Source organism: Dipodomys spectabilis, unplaced genomic scaffold (genome assembly GCF_019054845.1).
Source record: "Dipodomys spectabilis isolate Male_0828 unplaced genomic scaffold, ASM1905484v1 ptg000118l, whole genome shotgun sequence".
Lineage (NCBI taxonomy): Eukaryota > Metazoa > Chordata > Mammalia > Rodentia > Heteromyidae > Dipodomys > Dipodomys spectabilis.
In genome coordinates, this window is record NW_024870795.1 from 2,707,825 (window position 1) to 2,721,452 (window position 13,628).

The following is a 13,628-nucleotide window of genomic DNA, read 5'->3' on the forward strand; positions in this document are numbered from 1 at the left end:
ACTCTTGGAGGAAGTGAGGCCATTAGACTGTCTAGCTACTGGTCTCTCATTCTTCCAGTTGTGGCCAGTCTAAAACCAGGGCTATTGTTCTATGACTCTATGCTGCATGCATGTGTTTATGTCTGTGTACATATGCATTTTGGAGTTTATTTTACCCACAGCCTCAAACCTGTGATGTCAAGCAATCCTCTTCACTCAACCTTTCAAGTAGCTGGATCTGCAGGCATGTGTCACTGTGCCTGGCCAAGTATTTTCCTCTTAACTGTGGGAAAACACTTGGTGCTGGAGCTTGCATACCATCACTGACCTCCTCTCCCTACCTGCAACCCTACTACAGCTCAGTCCCATCCAATGTCTAATGTACATTTTGAGTGTTGCTTATCTGAAATGCTTGGGGTCCAGAAGTACTTTGGATTCCAAATTTTGTTATGTATATTTTCTTATACATAATGCAAAATTTGGTGGCATGGAATCCAAGTCTTAACACTAAATTCACAAATGCTTAATATATACATTATATGCATAGACTGAAAGTAATTATAGATATATATGTATTTTTTAGTGAACCTGTGTTTTTGTGTGTGTGTGTTTTTTTTTTTAAATTTATTTGTGAACATACTGTGAACCTGTGTTTTAACCAATCTGTTACGTGAAATCTGGGGTGGAATTTTCAACTGGTAGTACTGTATTGGTGCTCAAAAAGTCTGATTTTGAAGCATTTCAAATTTTGAATTTCTGGATTAGGGATGTACAACCTGTAATGCAAACCCTCAAATAAGAGCATGAGGAAACTGCAGGTATTGATCCATTGAACTTATGTGGATGTGCTGGAGGACTGCATTCTCTTATGTCTAAAACAGTCCTGATGTGCAGAAGATTCCTCCCCATATTCATGTTCTCTCTTTTTCTCAGACTTACTTTGTAAGTGGACTTTGAACTCACAATCCTTTTGTCTCAGCTTCCCAAACCCAGCTTAGCCTGGGATTACATGTATGTGCTACCATGCCCAGCTTTCCACATATTTTTTTAAAATGTTCTGCAATAAACACATGTTCTTTTTAAAATAGTAAAGAAAAACTTTAAAAAGTTCTATTCTTGATGTAGCTTAAAGGTAGATCCCTTTGCCTAGCATTTGAATGGCTCTGGGTTTGATCCTTAGCACCAAAAAGAACAAGGATAAAAAGAAAAAAAAATCTGTTATGTCACAGAAATTTTGTGAACATGCTGCTTTCCTTGTGCTCTAGCCTTTTAATCTGTATAAAATGCAGAGCCCATTTAAATTAGAGGGAGGGGCCTTAACCCTTATGTCAATTCCTTGAGACTGTTGAACCTCAATGAATCCATCCACCGTGCCATACAACATATTGGTAATAACATTTTTTTGTTTTGTTTTGGTCGTGGGTCTTGAATTCAGGGCCTGGGCGCTGTCCCTGAGCTATTTTGCCCAAAGCTAGTGCATTATACCACTTTGAGCCACAGCTTCCCACTTCCGGTTTTCTGGTAGTTAATTGTCCGGGCTGGCTTTGAACCGGGATCCTCAGCATTTAGCCTCCTGAGTAGCTAGGATTACAAGCACGAGCCACCGGCATCCGGCAGTAATTTCTTAAAATCCATGATGTCTGGTAGACACCAGCGGCTCGGGCCTGCCATCCTAGGAGGCAGAGATCTGAGGGTCACGGGTCAAAGCTGGCTCTGGCAGGAAAGTCTCTCACTTCCAATTAACCGCCAAAAATCCAGACGTGGGGCTGTGGATGGGGGTCAGCGTCTGGGCCCTGCCTTCAAGCTCCAAGACCGCACTCCCCCCCCCCCCCCCCGGCCCTCTCCACGAACACCTACTATGTGCCAATCTAAATCTGGCACTCCTTCTCGGTGGGGCTGGTGGAAGTGGGGACCAGGGGGCACAACAGGCACAGGTGTAGCCCCAGCGACTACTATAAAAACGACTCAAGTCGGCCACAGTCAGTCGGATCCGCGTGCGGTGACCGGCGGGCATCGCGGTGGACGTGTGAAAGCCGACGTGATGAACCGGGTGCAGTCCGGCTCTGACTTGAATCGTCTCAGGGCAGAGCGCACTGGGCGACGAGAACCCCGAGGTCGGAACCACGCAGAGGAGCACCCGCGGCCGTCCCCTCGCACCGCCCCCCCGACCCCCGCCCCGCCCCGGGCCCAAATCCCAACACCGGAGGGAGGGGCGGGATCAGGGCGCCAGGATTGATTGACATTCGGCCTCTTAGCCTATCACGACCCAGCGGCGTGAGCTTCTCCACCAATTAGCGTGCGCCTGGACTTGCGGCTCAAGTCCCAGCCGCAACTCACAAGTGAACGTGTTATCTTGGGGCCTACCCGGCCGCCAGCCTTTGGAACAAGCTACTCACCTTAAGAGCTGCCCCCCCCGGGGGTAGTGGAACTCAGTAGAGCTCCCCCCCCAACCCCCCGCGCCAGGGCGGGGCCGAGGTCAGAGGTCGAGAACAGGCTAGCCACCTAAATCCTCCCTCCCAGTCTTACTATGGGTGGAGAGTGAGAGAGTGACGCAGGCCCTGCCCTCTCGCGAGACCACCCCCAACCACGTGACCGCGGTGCGCGGACTTCCGGGCCGCCCCTCTCGGCTTCTACGGTCTTCGGTGCCGGCCTCAAGATGGCCGCCTTCGGGCGTCTCCGGCGCTGTTGAATGGTGAAAGCTTTATTGTTCCCTTCGGGCAGGAGTGTTCGTGTCCTCCACGGCGCTGTCAATAAAGAACCGCAGTTTGAATCGGTGCTGAGCAGGTAACCATAGAAACGAGGCTGGGACTCAGCGTGGAGACCCTTTTTTTTCCTTTGCAGCCGAGGCCCGAGGGGCTGGCTGAGGGGCACCCGGGGACCCTTCCGCGTGGCGGGCTCCGCGGGGCGCGCTTCCGCCCCGGCCGCCCGCAGCCCGTCACAGGACGCGGCCCTGCGGGGCGGGGCGGCCCACACGCGGGCTCAGGCCCCGCGGGGACCCGCCCGGGGCCGGACCGCGGCCTCGGGTCGCGGGGCGCCGCCGCGCCTCCGGGTCCGCACCCCCGCGGCGCCCGCCCGCGGCCCGGAGGCGCCGCTCCCCCTTCCCCCCTTTTGGCTCTTGTTTCCCAGGACCTCAGACGGGAGGCTTTTGTGTTTCCAGATAGTCGGAAGGGGAGGTAAATAATCTGAAATGAAACCTGGGTGCCTCCCCCCCGCCCCCCAGTGAAGTGTCGGGGAGACGTCGCCATGTTCTCTGTTGATGTGTGGTCTGGCCGCTTTGCTGCTCCGGGGCGGAGTTGAGTAGTTGGCGTGGCTGTTCCCCGTGCCTTCGAAGGCCAGGATCGCCAAAGCTCCAAACATTTCCGTCTGGCCCTTACAGAAGAAGCTTGCTGACCCCTGACCTAGACAGGAGTCGCAGGGGTCAGCGTGGGCCTTCCACCAGGTCCCTTCTCACGGCAGAGGGCCACTTGACCTTCTGGTCTTCACTGGTACTCGAAGTAGCCTGGCAAATTGTGCCCTTTATATTCTTTCAAGTTTTCTCCACCTGGAACTATTATTCTTCCTTGGAATTGTGTCCAAATCCAGGGTATGCCTCCTGAAAATGTGACCAATGTCAGAGTGAAACTTTTCTGTACTTCAGTCAGCAAATTTGGTCCTCAACCCTTAGTAGACACCTTTATGAAATGGGAGTAGTTTCCACCACATTTTGCTTTTCTCCCTTATTCACCCCTCTCCCCAGTACTAGAACTTGAACTCAGGGCTTCCTGCTCTCCCTTGTCTTTTCCCTGCTCTTCAGGGCTGCTGCTCTGCCACTTGAACCACACCTCCATTTCCCACACCTAGCTTTTGTTTTTATCATTTATTTAACAAATGGTTTGGAACACCCATTCTTACATAAATGTTCCTAATCATTGTTTTGTGAACACCTACTATGTACCAGGGATGATTCAAATCCCTGGAAATAGAGTAGTGTCGATGGCAAATATGATCTCAGTACTTTTATGAATTTTAAATTCTTTTTTTTTTTTTTTTTTTACTGGGGATTGAACTCAGAACTTCTCATTAGTCTTTATCACTTAATCCACACATATGGCCACTTTTTGAATGGGTTCTTATGTCCAGACCAGGGAGGGCTATGATCCTCCAACTTTGCTTTCCTGGATTTCTGGGAAGCCCTACATGCCTAGCCCCATTGGTTGTGATGGAATCTTGAAAGCAATTTTTTGTCTTGAATTTCAGGCCCCCAGTCTCCACCACCCAAGTAGCTAGGATTACAGGTTTGAGAGACCATAACTGGCTGTGGAATTTAAATTCTTTAGAGAGTGTGTTATTACCAGGGCACCTGATAATTTCTCCCCCCCTCCCCTCCTTCCCTTCCTCCCTCCCTCTCTCCCCCTCTTTCTCTCTCTTTCCCTCTCTCCCCCTCTCTTTCTCTTCCTTCCTTCCCTTCCTCCCCCCTCTTTCCTTCCTCCTTTCTTCTCTCTCGCTCTTTTTTTTTTTTGGTGGGTCGTGGAGCTTGGGTTGGGCACTGTCCCTGACCTCTTCAGCTCAAGGTGAATGCTCTGCCACTTAAGCCACAGGGCCAATTCCGGTTTTCTAGTGGTTTATTGGAGATGAGTCTCATGGACTTTCCTGCCCAGGCTGGCTTTGAACTCCTCGGATCTCAGCCTGCTGAGTAGCTAGGATTACAGGCATGAGCCACCAGTACCCAGCTCTTTCTTTCTCTTTTTGAGACAGGATCTATGTAGCCCAGGCTAGCCTTGAACTCAAGATACTCCTGCTTCAGCCTTCCCAGTGCTGGGATTACAGAGATGTTCAGCCACACTTGGCTCACAAAGATCATTTGAAACACACAGCTGTCATAGCATCGTGACTAAAAATAGTCGTTAATATTTGAGTAATTCCTTTGTGCCAGGTATTTGTACTAAATACCCTGTGTGTACTATCACTTAATCCTCACAGCAAGATGATATACAATTTGGTTTAAACAATTTTCAGTTTTAACACATAGTGTTTATCACCATTACTGTTTTATAAATAAGGAAACTGGCTCATAGATGGAGGAGAGATGTCTAAGCATTCATAGCTTATATCTGGGTATGGTGGCTCATACCTATTATCTTAGCTGCGGATCTCAGTTCCAAGTTAGTCCAGACAGACCCTCATCTCAGTAAAAAAGCTGGATTTATGGTGGTGCATATCTACCTTCCCAGTTACATGGGAAGTGTAAATGAAAGAATCTTGGTTAAAATGGACACTTTATGTGAAAAATGATGAAAGCAAAAAGGGCTAGGGGCTTGGCTCTGCCTAGCAAGCTGGAGCCTAAGAGTTCAAACTCCAGTAACACCAAAAAGAAGAAGATTACACAGTTTATGCCTAAGGGAGCTGAAGCTAAACGGATCATACCATGCTGTGTTATTTTGTTTGTTGTCTTTCCTGCTACCTTGGGGGATCCTCAAGGACAGGGAACACACCTAACTTTTTGTGTCCTCAGCTGCTAGCCAATGTTCTAAACCTCATGTTTCCAGGAAGATATTAAACAAATCCAGGTCCCTTGAGCAAATATTTGAGGGTTCACTGTATACCAAGCACCATTATAGAGGCCCTGTGATTACTAGGGCAGTCAGGGGGCACTGGGGTAGACACTAAAACTTAGTGTCTAGGCAGTGCAAAAATAACAGGGACTTAAAATTGTGGCAGCTGCTCTAAGGGGAACAAAACAGTGCTTAGATAGACTTAACCTGAGTGGTTGGAAGGTTTACTGTGGAAATTGATACATAACAGAACTAGTCCAGGAAGGGAAAAGGGAAAGAAGCCAAGGGGAAGAACTCTCCAGGGGCCTTGGAGACTATAAGGGGTGCAAGAACTTGGGATGTCAGAGAATGAAAGGAATGAGAAATTGTATTGTGCCCAGTGCCTGGCTCTGGATTTCTGTTGGTATACTTGCATGTTCTTGGCCAGTTAAAGATGGCTTGTCTGCTCTCTGTGTACATTTGGATATTCTTTAAGCGCCTGCTTAAAGAATTGTGTTTCTCCTTAAATAACAAAAAATGGTATTGATAGGCTTGAGATGGTCTTGCTGGTCTTGCACTGGTGAATTCAGGCTGCCCTCCTTCCTCAGCCTGGGTAGTTCTGGGAGCATGTTGTTATACATACTGCTGAATTCCATTTAGGAAACCAAAATTTGGCCCCCAATGCAAACTAAGGTACTAAATAACAAAAATGTGTTACAGACAATTTTAGGGCCGACACAAGTATTTTTTAGACTTGAGGGGGAAGGGAACAGATTTTTCTTGTTTGTGTTTAGGAAACAAGTTTTCCAAATGCGATTTAATTTTTTAAACTAAATTTTACAGTTGTCTGTGTAGATAGAGCATGGAAAGCTGGAAGCTGTGTGTGTGCCTCCATCACAGGTACCTGCATTTTGTGGGGAGGGGCAGTAGAGATGAAACCCAGGGCTCTAGCACATGCTCTACCACTGAACCCAAAATACTTTTCTTTGGTTGGTTGTTTTGTTTTGTTTAAACTGGTGTTTGAACTCAGTGCTTTGCACTTGCTGGGAAGGTACTCAGCCACTTGAACCACAGCCTCTAGCTCTTTTTGCTTTAGTTATTTTTTTTTTAAAGAATCTTGTATTTATGCCCAGGCTGTTCTGGACTGCAGTCTTCCTATTTATGCTTCCCATGTGGTTGGGATTACAGGGGTGTGTCACCATGCCCAGCTGTTGGTTGAGATGGAATCCAGTGAACCTTTTGCCTTCAGTCATGATCCTCTCGATCTCCACTAATCAAGTAGCTGGGATTACAGGCTTGAGCTACAGTGCATGGCCAAAAATCTGTGTGTGTGTGCGTGTGTGTGTGCGTGCGTGTGCGTGTGCGTGCGTGTGCGCGCGCACGCGCGCGCGCGCTAGCTTGCATGTGCTTGCCAGTTCTGGGACTTGAACTCAGGGCCTACACACTGTCCCTAAGCTGTTTTGCTCAAGACTAGTGCTCTATCACTTAAGCCACAGCTCCACTTCCAGCTTTTTGCTGATTAATTGTAAATAAGAATCTCACAGATTTTCCTGCCTGGGGTTGGCTTCCAACTGCAATCCTCAGATCTCAGCCTCCTGAATATCTAGTATTATAGGTGTGAACCACTGGCATCCAACAAAATCTGCATTTTTATTATTATTTCGTTGTTGCCAGTTATGGGGCTTGTATTTAGGGTTTGGGCACTCTCCCTGAGCTCTTTAGCTCAAGGTGAGCCCTCTACCACTTTGAGCACAGCACCATTTTCAATTTTCTGGTGGTTAATTGGAGATAAATGTCTCACAGACTTTTCTGCCTGGGCTGGCTTTGAATCTCTATCCTCTCAGACTCCTGAGTAGCTAGGAATACAGGCTTAAGCCACAGGTGCCTTGCTAAAATCTGCATTTTTAAAGGCAGTTTAAGAAAAGATCAGGCTTCTAGTTGGTGGTAATTTCCAAATTTGATGTTTGCAGATAAGGTATTTCCTGTCAGTATTTTCAAAATAATGTTGCATACTTTTAACACAGAATATTGAGTGCTTTGGAAGAAGTAGCAGGCTTTTTCTTTTTGAACAGGTAAACATAGGATGATGTTTGGGCTGATGAACATAAGTCATTAGAGGCAGTAATAAATCAAGGGACCTATACAAGTAAGACAGCAGTGTCAAGTTTTGCTTTAAACTATATCCACTAACTGCCTTGCACATATCATCAGAAGATATAATCCAGTTCAGCAAATGGAGCAGTGAACTGGACAAAGAGTGGCATGTTAATGCAATGTTAAACAACAAGCCCTGAATTAAATTGCTATTTTAGGTTTGGGTGGGCCCTCCACATCTGAGGATTGCAGTTTTACTCTGTGATTTGAGTCTGTTGGGTTCCAGTAAAGAGTAGGTGGCAACAGTAGCTTTGAAGGATAATATGAAACTGCAGGAAGAGCCAGGGCATACCAATTTGTTTTTCAATCTATTTTATTTCAGTTCAAAGCATCAGTGCAGACAGCAGCCCAGGAAAACAAGCCACAGTTTGGCAATACTCAACTGCTTTTGGAGATTGAGGAAGACTGAGTGTAACCAAAGTGTGGTTTGTTTTCTTGGACTATCTGTCTGCAATGATGCTTTGAACTGAAATAAAATAGATTGAAAAACAAATTGGTGTGCCCTGTTGCCTCATACTGAGTATTTATATTACCCTTCTGGAGTGCTGCCTGTTCTGGCACCCTGGGGGAAGGCAATGACCCCTCAGCCTCTTTCAACTCTTCCATTGAGTGAGTGCTTTGATTTTCACAGGGAAATTGGATTGGGGGCATATGGTTTTCTGGATATCCAATACTCTGCCTTCTAAAGCCATCATCTTGATAATGCAGAGAAGCAAGCTACTAACCACACTGGAGGGAGAATTAATATTAAGGGCATTTAAATTCAGAGATGAGATTGTCACTTTCTTTAAGTCATGCAGAAGGTACAGTATTTCATTTGCAGAGTGTATGCAGCTGTGAGATTCTGACAGCCCTCATTGGGCAAGGGAAGGAAGTTGGCCTGCCTTCTTTTCCCTCTTGTTACTTAACTTCACATCCTGAAAATCATGATCCTTACATAAAGTAATCATGGTATAGCCGATCCATGTAAATCAGGGATTTTTGTTGTTGTTGTTGTTGTTGGGTCTGGTTGTGGGGCCTGAACTCTGGGCTTGGGCGCTGTCCCTCAGCTCTTCAGCTCAAGGCTAGCGCTCTACCACTTGAGCCACAGTGCCACTCCTGGCTTTTTTCTTTTTGCTTATGTGGTGCTGAGGAATCGAACCCAGGGCCTCAGGCATGCAAGGCAAGCGCTCTACCACTGAGCCACTTCCCAGCCTAAATCAGGGATTATTAATCTGGTGTAAATTGTTGAGTTTCAGGGGACCCATGATCTTTTGAAGATGCCTGCAGATTTGTGTAACTGACATGTTGGGAACAGAGCACATCTCTTTAATTGTTTCTCAGAGGGATCCTTGGCCCCACAGAAGGGTGGGATATGTAGCACCACCAAACTGAGGTCATGAAACCAACTATTTTCCACTGTTCTGTAACCTTGACTTCAGAGTTTTTAAGTACCTTTTGTAGTACCTTTGAAGAACCTTTGTTTCCTTTCTGGTCAAGCCTAATAGAATGTTTGTATAATATAGAAATCTATCCAATGATTTGTTTATAGAAATCAATGTCTATGTCATGATGTGAGACAAGTAAGATGTAGACATGTCTCAGCAGATGCCATGTTCATTTCTTCTTGAAAATTTTTTGGTTAATTTATCATTGGTGTTAGTGATCAAATTAAGGGTCTATATATACTAATCATGTGCTGTGCTATTGAACTACATTCCTAGCCCCTAATTTAAAGAAAAAAGGCAAGTAAAGATTGTGGAATGGCAAAAATCTCAATTACATATTCTTTTTTGGGGGGGAGGGGAGTCCGGTCATGGGGCCTGAACTCTGGGCCTGGGCGCTGTCTCTCAGCTCTTCAGCTCAAGGCTAGCGCTCTACCACTTGAGCCACAGCGCCACTTCCAGCTTTTTTTCTTTTTGCTTATGTGGTGCTGAGGAATCGAACCCAGGGCCTCATGCATGCAAGGCAAGCACTCTACCACTGAGCTACCTTCCCAGCCCCTCAATTACATATTCTTCTGGTAGAAATAAGTTAGTATTTTGCTTATAGGTATCAGCTTCTTGGCAAATGGAGTCCGTTCCTCTTTAAAGTTAAAGGGGAAGGAAGAAGAGAAAGGAATAGATTCAAGGAAGAACTATAGCATGTCACCCTTGCATTTTCCCAGGAAAATGGCTCTGCCTACGTGAAAGGAAAGAGCTTCTGTTAGAGACCAATTGTGTCAGAACTAAACTAGAATCTCTGAGAAGGTCAATTCATACCTGGACAGAACAAAGCAATATGAGATACTTAAGGATGGAGTCCAAGAAAGATGGAGTTTAGAAACAATTAGAAGTGTAATAGTTCTGGAGGTGCCAAATAACCACGTGACCAATAACCAAATAACCAATATAAGAAAATGAGCAGTATAAGATCCTACTTCTGACTGAACCCACTAGTTTTGCCTGTTTGTCAGCCCCCTGGCCTGACCATAGCATCATCTTAACTCCTTTGGCTCTCTGTCCTGTGAGTTCCAGAAGGTCGTGCTGGGAACTTTGGCAGGAGTAGACTTGCCATTTTTCTTCTGTCTGGTACTTGTTGGTGGGTGGTAGGTATCACAGAGTTGCCAGTGGCTTTGTGTTTAGATATTCCTCAGTCTACAGTCATTAACTTTGGTTCAGAGTAGTTTGCTCTTACACCCCATCCCAGAACATGGTAATGTTGATAATAAAATTGACAGTGCCAGGCACTGTACTAGTACATAATTATGTCATAATCCTCGTAGCAACCAAGCAGTAAATATTATTGCCTCTGTTTAAAAAATAATGCTAAGCTGGGTGCCGGTGGCTTATGCCTATAATCTTAGCTACTCAGGCAGGAGGCTGAGATCTGAGAATCTGGTTCAAAGCCAGCCCAGGCATGAGACTCTTATATCCAATAAACCACTAGAAAACCAGCAGTGGCGCTGTGGTTCAAGTGGTAGAGTGCTCGCCTTGAGCTGAAGAGTGCAAGAACAGCGCCCAAGCCCAGAGTTCAAGCCCCACCACCAAAAAAGAATATACTAGTGAGGTTAGAGACATGGCCCAGGTGCCAATGAGCATAAAGAGTCAGATAACATGTCTGAGTCCTGGACTCAGACAGAAACAAAATAGTAATAATTATTATTACTTTTGCAGTGCTAATGATGGAACCCAGGGCCTCTACAACTGACTGACAGCTCCAGGCCCAGAAAAAATTTAAACATATTAAGTTGCAAATAGCATGGTGAGCTTCTGTACACATTAACTCACATTTGGAAAAACACCATTTGAAAGTTAAGTATTCAAAGTGACATTGCTAAAGTCCACCTCAGAACACCCTGGGTAGTAGTCCCTGTGATAAGCTCCTGTTGGCCTGCTACATGCAGAAGCAAGGGAGACGATGGCAAGCCCTCTCCTCATCCAGGTAGTATCGCTGGCATCTACCTAGTACCCCTGCCTTGTTTGCAGGCAGTCCTCCTTCCTGTTTCACCACTTCTCTTCTGGCTCTGCTTACTCCCTGTTTTTATCTGTTCTTTGATATTAACTTATTTTTCAAAGGACTGCCCCCCTTTTCAGTGCCTAGCTCTTTGCATGATGTGGCGATCATAGCGGGAACTAATAGAAAATGTTTAAACTAAGTGGCAGTAGAACTTATTGCCCATTTAGCTTGTAGGTTTGGCATGACATTATGACTTCCTAAGGTTGCTGTGAAGGCCTGGTGGCCATTAAATTAGATCATCCTAGACACAGCTGCTCATTCAGTGGGCTCTCTGCTGTTAGCTGCCCTCAGTTCCAGTCAGGTTAAAAACCAGAGGGAGAGTTTTCAAGGTCAAAGTCCAAGACAGTGGAATAATTGGCCCCTAGAGTTCTTTTTTTGGGGGGGGAAGGGGAGGAAAATGTTGAAGATGAAATTTTTCATGTCTTCCTCTGAACATTTTGAGCAAATAACAATGGAATCCCACAGGCTCTTTCCCAGAGTAAAGGCAGTAAAGAACTCCCCTCTTTTGCATTTTTTTTATTAGCTCCTTAAGATAACTCTCTTGTTATACTCCCTGGTGATGGGCCAGGGAAAACTAGAGATGAAAGCTTTGCCTTCCTTCTTCAAAGACAAAGAAAGAAGCTTATAGGAGGAGAGTGGAGTTCTGAAATGTACACAGTGGTTCCAGGTGGAGTAATCTGGGTAGCAGCAGGACACACAGCAGAGGATGGAGTCCGCCCTCTTCTGGGTGTTTCTGGTGCTTCACTACAAAAGTGCAAGGAAAGGAAGAGCCATCTCTTCCAGTTGTGCCAGAGCTCCCTGAGAGCAGTGTGTGCAGAATAAACTGTCTTCCCTGGGTAGTGCTGGGCTGCAGGAAGCACCTGAGCTCGGTGTAAACATGCTGGGTGCACAAGCAAGGCTAGGAGACCAGCTCAAATCTCTCAACTAAACTGTTACCAGCTGCATGGCTTGGACAAGGAAGGGGTAGAAGTGGGGGCTAGAGGAATGTGTGGCTAGTTGCTGGTGTTGGTCAGCTTTCTATTAGAGTCATAAGTACCTGAGCTAAATCAGCCTACAAAGAGAAAAGGGTTATTTTGGTTCACAGTTTCAGAGGTTTCAGTCCATGGTAGGCTGTTCCCTTGCTTTTGGGCCTGTGACAGTATATCAGTAGTCAGGAGCCTGAGGAGCAAAACCATGTACCATGGTGGGGAAGCAAAAAAAGGAGAAACTAGGGACCCACTGTCCTCCTCAGGGGCACACTCCCAGAGACCACAAGACCTCTCATTAGCTCTACCTCCCAAATAGTTTCATTTTGAGGAACACGCCTTCGACACATGGGCCTTTGGGGGCATTTAAGATCCAGACCATTGCAGTTTGATATAATTCTCTCTCAGTCTCAGCCTCTTTTTTTGTTGTTGTAGTGCTGAGGTTTGAGCCCAGGGCTTCATGCATGCTACTGAGCTCCCCCACCCTCTTTTATTTAAAAACCACTTTATTTACTGCATATCTTTGCAGTGCCTCTGATCAGAGGAAGGTATACATAATTTTAGTAAAGATTCAATGATTAAGACCTTCACTGCATTCTAAGTTCTCAAGCTTGGGCAGTGTTACAGTGGTAAAAGTTCCTGCTCCCGAGTCAGACAGCGTGAGTTCTTTTATTGATTCTGCCACTCACCGACTTTGTGATTTGGACAAGTCATTTCATCTCTCTAGGCCTCCACTTTCTTGGTGGGAAGTAAGGCTAATAATAGTAACTGTCTCACTGGTTTTGCAAAAATTATGTAAGGTCATTCATGTAAAGAGCTTGACACCATGCATAAGCTTTAATAAATGCTTGATAAATGTTACTCCTTTTAGATTTATACTGTAACCTCCCAGATTGTCATCTTTTCCTTTCCAAATTGACTTCCATACTGCTTCCACTTAGCTTTCTCATTTCTGGATTCAGCCAGCTTTGAATTTGAAAATATTTGGGGGAAAGCTTACATCTGTATTTGACATGTAGAGATTTTTTTTTTCCTTATCATTCCCTAAACAATTCAGTATAACACAGCATTTGCAGCATATTTAGGAATTTTAAGTAATCTAGAGATGATCTAAAGTATGTGGAAAGATATTCATAAGTTACATACAAATTCTAAACTATTTTATATGAGACTTGAGCATCCACAGATTTTGGTATCCATGAAGGCACCAGATTCAATCTGAGGGACAACTGTTTATTATGAATGAAAAAAACAAGATTTAGGATTGAGGCTATAGCTCAGTGGCTCAGCACACACATTCAGTCCTGGATTCAACCACCACAGTCGTAAGTACATCTATATATACATATACACATATCTGAGCACTCAGATTCTGGTATCCACAGGGATAGTAAACCAATCCTAACAGAAATCCTCATCTAAGATTTGGGAAACAAAATTCTGTTTTCTGTCATTAGTGAACTAGAAGCTCTAAAAGCACTTCTTCTTACCTATGAAATGTGGAAATTGGACTAGGTTATTTTAGAAGTTGGGTCTCATCTCC

The 13,628-nt window shown here is 45.4% G+C and overlaps 1 protein-coding gene across 3 annotated transcripts in view; it reads left to right on the top strand.

Moving 5' to 3' along the window:
* The first annotated feature begins 2,629 nt into the window (after positions 1-2,629).
* Zbtb40 (zinc finger and BTB domain containing 40) overlaps positions 2,630-13,628 on the top strand; it is a 68,010-nt gene continuing 57,011 nt past the window's right edge. For 2 of the 3 annotated variants that reach the window (XM_042688613.1, XM_042688615.1), the window contains exon 1: positions 2,630-2,763. The gene's annotated coding sequence lies outside the window, so the exon portion shown is untranslated. Of the gene's footprint in view, positions 2,764-10,988; positions 11,046-13,628 lie in introns of those variants that run through there. The other variant, XM_042688614.1, reaches the window with a different exon arrangement.